We start from the raw sequence: 3,525 nt of genomic DNA on the forward strand, positions 1-3,525 counted from the left end.
GGGCATAGGTTTAAGGTGAGAGGGGAAAGATTTAAAAGGGACCTGAGGGGTAACTTTTTCACACAGAGGGTGGTGCGTGGACGGAACAAGCTGCCAGAGGAAGTGGTGGAGGCTGGTACAGTTACAACATTTAAAAGACATTTGGACAGGTTTGGAGGGATGTGGGCCAAATGTAGGCAGGTGGGACTGGTTTAGTCTCAAAAATTTGGTCAGCGTGGACGCATTGGACCAAAGGATCTGTTTCCGTTCTGTGCAACTCTAAGTGCAGTTAGGAGTAAGATGTCCCAGGTGAAGGTGAGAGCAGGTTGGAAATTGGAAACCAGTGGCAGGAGAGAGTGGGGGCAAGTGTGCTAAGAGCCTGGCATTTGGTGTGTATCGGAACATGCGTCCCGGGGCAGCGTAGCAACCCATTCTGTAGTTACTGCTAACGTCCTGCCTGGTCGTCCAAAGCGAACTTTAACCGCTGTATGTTCTCTCCCTCTCTGCCGTGTCTCAGAGACAGTGAGCGAACCAAGGAGCGTGCCCCACGGGGCTGGCATCACGCACATGGCCGAGGGGAGTGCCTTCAGCTGCGGAACATTCTGGAATTCCCTGCGCCAGGATCGCCTCTGAGCTGTTCAGCGTGCGGGACCCCCCCCGCCCTGTGCACGGTGTAAAATATGTAACTTTATAAATATTATACAATGAGGGTTGTGAAATTTTATATACTGTAAACAGCTTGTAAATTGGGTTTGCGTTCTTTTGTACAGCAAAGTGCCATCTCGCTCTCGAGCTTCCTTGTCCCTCTCGTCGCCAATCATTTGTTTTCGTCGGCATCTGGAATTTAGTTTTAATTTACACACCACCTAGATTATCATTTCCAACAAGGACCGGTGTTTGCTTCTGGGGATGGGACACTGCTTTCCCCTAATCTCTCTCTGCCCTCCCTCCCTCATATGTCTGTCTGTTCTTTTGCAGTTGTCTTTTATTACTAATAAAAAAAAAATTAATTTTCATTCTTCACCGCTCAGCTGCGGCCTGCACCATGATCTGTTAAATGAACGGTGCACAGGATAACTGTGTTATATCGCAACCTGCACACACCCACCACCCCCTCGCATCTAACACGCAGGCACTGCACACACAGATTTGTGTAAAAACACACCACACGGTGACACAATAATGTACGCTCCTTGAGAAGGTTTCTTTAATAATGCCTTCCACCGCTTCAGAAGTTGCTGTTTTACAGAGACACAGATTGTGACAGATGCACATCCACAGGGACTATATTAGCTTGTATGTGAGAAGCTCCAGCTTTAGGGGTGATGGGGAAGAGTTTGTTTCCCCCTTGTGGGTGAGTCTAGGGTATCATCTTGGAGTCAGGGGGTCACCCATTGATGGGGAGGAATTGCTTCTCTGAGGAACCATTGAGGCTGAGAGAGAGGAAGGGGATTAAGAATGATCGTGCCTGCCAAGATCTCAGTGAATGGCACAGCAGAACGCCATGAGGTAGCAGTGCTAACCACCGAATGGTAGAAACCCCTCCAGCGTCAGAGAGAACCGTTTTGTGCTCCCAGTTAACCTTGCTTAACCCTCCCCATGGCATGTAGCCCTTAGTGCTCAAGAATTACCTCAACCTTAAAAAAAATGTTTTAAAAGATTCTACATCTGCTGCTTTTTGAGGAAGGGAATACCAAAGACGCTGAACCTTCTCAGAACAAATGTTTTCTCACCTCTGTCTTAAATACCAACACCCCCCCCCAATATCTTTCTTTTAAACTATGGCCCCTAGTTCCAGAGGGTTGGTATAGACTCAATAGGCTGAATAGCCTGCTTCCACATTGTAGACATTCTATGGGAAGCTCATTCTATTCAAGAGGAGACCTCCTCTCCACAGCCACCTGGTCAAATTCCTCTCAGGATCTTATTTGTTCCAATTCAGTCTCCTCTGACTCTTCTAAACTCCCAGAGGATACAGGTCAAGCTTTACCTCGTAAGGCAACCACTCATTCCAGGTGTCGGTCTCTCTTTGAACAGCTTCCCAGACATTACCATCCTTCCGTAAGTCCAGTACTGCACACAGATTTTAGCAGTGGCTAGAGAGTTGTCTGGTCACATTGAGCTTGAGGCGATGGACAGATTAAAGCGAACATCAGAATGAAGCAATGTCGTTTGTTGGGTGGGAAGGGTTCTCCAGGAAAGATCAGAATGTTAAAAATTCTCCTGAACGGTCATCTCAACCCAAAATGTTTGGTTTTTTTTCTGGTGCCATTCTCTCCCACCACCCCCTTGGGCCATTCTCTCTCCCCCACAATGTCTTAATCTAGGGGCAATTTGCTCTTGAAAGGACACAGGAGGAGGACACAGTTTTAAAAGGGTTCACGTGTCCGTCAACACTAAACAAAGCAGCCCTCATGTCAGTCAGGTCCCAGTGCAGGTTCATAAATATTCTATAAACAATTGTCTCTGCTTCCCGCCCCCCCCTCAGCTTCTGATCAAGCAGGAGTCAGCTCCAGGTATTCCGCGACTGTGCAAACCTCTCCAGTCCCTCCTGCAACAGTTTCATGCTCATCCCGTGCCGAACCAGGATACACAGGACACCTGGGAAACCGGGAGAGAGCATCGTCAGACGGACAGGCAGAGTAGGAGAGGGAAGAGTGTGAAGAAAGAGGCGGGAAGTGCCGAGAGAAAAAGGGCTCGCGAAGAGAGTGCGAGCGGGGCAAAAAGAGAGGTGGGGGGGAACCAGAGAGAGAAAAGGCACCCTAGAATATTCAAGGAAGTAGCTACAGGGATATTGGATACACTGGTAAGAAATCCTTAGATTCTGGAAAAGTCCCAGAGGATTGGAAAACTGCCAATGTATCACGTCTATTCAACACAGGGAAAAAGAGACAAAATAAAACCGGTAACTACAGGTCATCAGCTCAACGTCTGTTATTGGGACAACGTTAAGGGTCTATTTTACAGAAGGATAGATAGAGGAGGAGCAGTAGACGTAACATATTTGGATTAGGTGGTGTTTGGGAAGGTACCACGCATTAGGCTGCTTAATAAAACAAGAGCCCGTGGAGGTAGTTTATTAGCAATGGGTAGAAGGTTGACAAATATAAGGCAATGATAAGGGGGACGCTTTCAGGATAGCGACCTGTAACTAGTAGAGTGCCACAGGGATCAGCGCTGGGCCCACAATTATTTATGCAATACATTCATGACTCGAAAGAGGCAAGTGAACATACTGTGTCCAAGTTTACAGATGAGAAAGAAACAGGTGGGAGGACAAGCGGCGAGGACGACACACAGTCTAAAAGGATACAGACAGCTTAAATAAGTGGGTAAAAACGTAGCTGATGCAATGGAATGTCAGCTTATGCTCTTTGCTGGGAAAAATAGAGGAGCTGAATGTTATTTAAAATGGAGAAAACTACAGAACACTGGGATTTGGTTCACTTATCCAGGGAACATCAGAGGCAGGCCAGGGAAGGTTCACTCCGCTGATCCTGGGTAGGGAGGGACTGCCTCATGAGGAGAGGGGGAGTCGGTCGGGCC

General features: G+C 47.7%; 1 long non-coding RNA gene across 1 annotated transcript in view; it reads left to right on the top strand.

The window, feature by feature from the left end:
- LOC125488334 overlaps positions 1–998 on the top strand; it is a 5,520-nt gene extending 4,522 nt beyond the window's left edge. Inside the window, exon 2 of the long non-coding RNA XR_007266279.1 lies at positions 497–998. This is a non-coding gene — a long non-coding RNA (uncharacterized LOC125488334). The remainder of the gene's footprint in view (positions 1–496) is intronic.
- The last annotated feature ends 2,527 nt before the right edge of the window (positions 999–3,525 follow it).

Source organism: Rhincodon typus, unplaced genomic scaffold (assembly GCF_021869965.1).
Source record: "Rhincodon typus isolate 14 unplaced genomic scaffold, sRhiTyp1.1 hic_rhity00000458, whole genome shotgun sequence".
In the NCBI taxonomy this organism is placed as follows: domain Eukaryota; kingdom Metazoa; phylum Chordata; class Chondrichthyes; order Orectolobiformes; family Rhincodontidae; genus Rhincodon; species Rhincodon typus.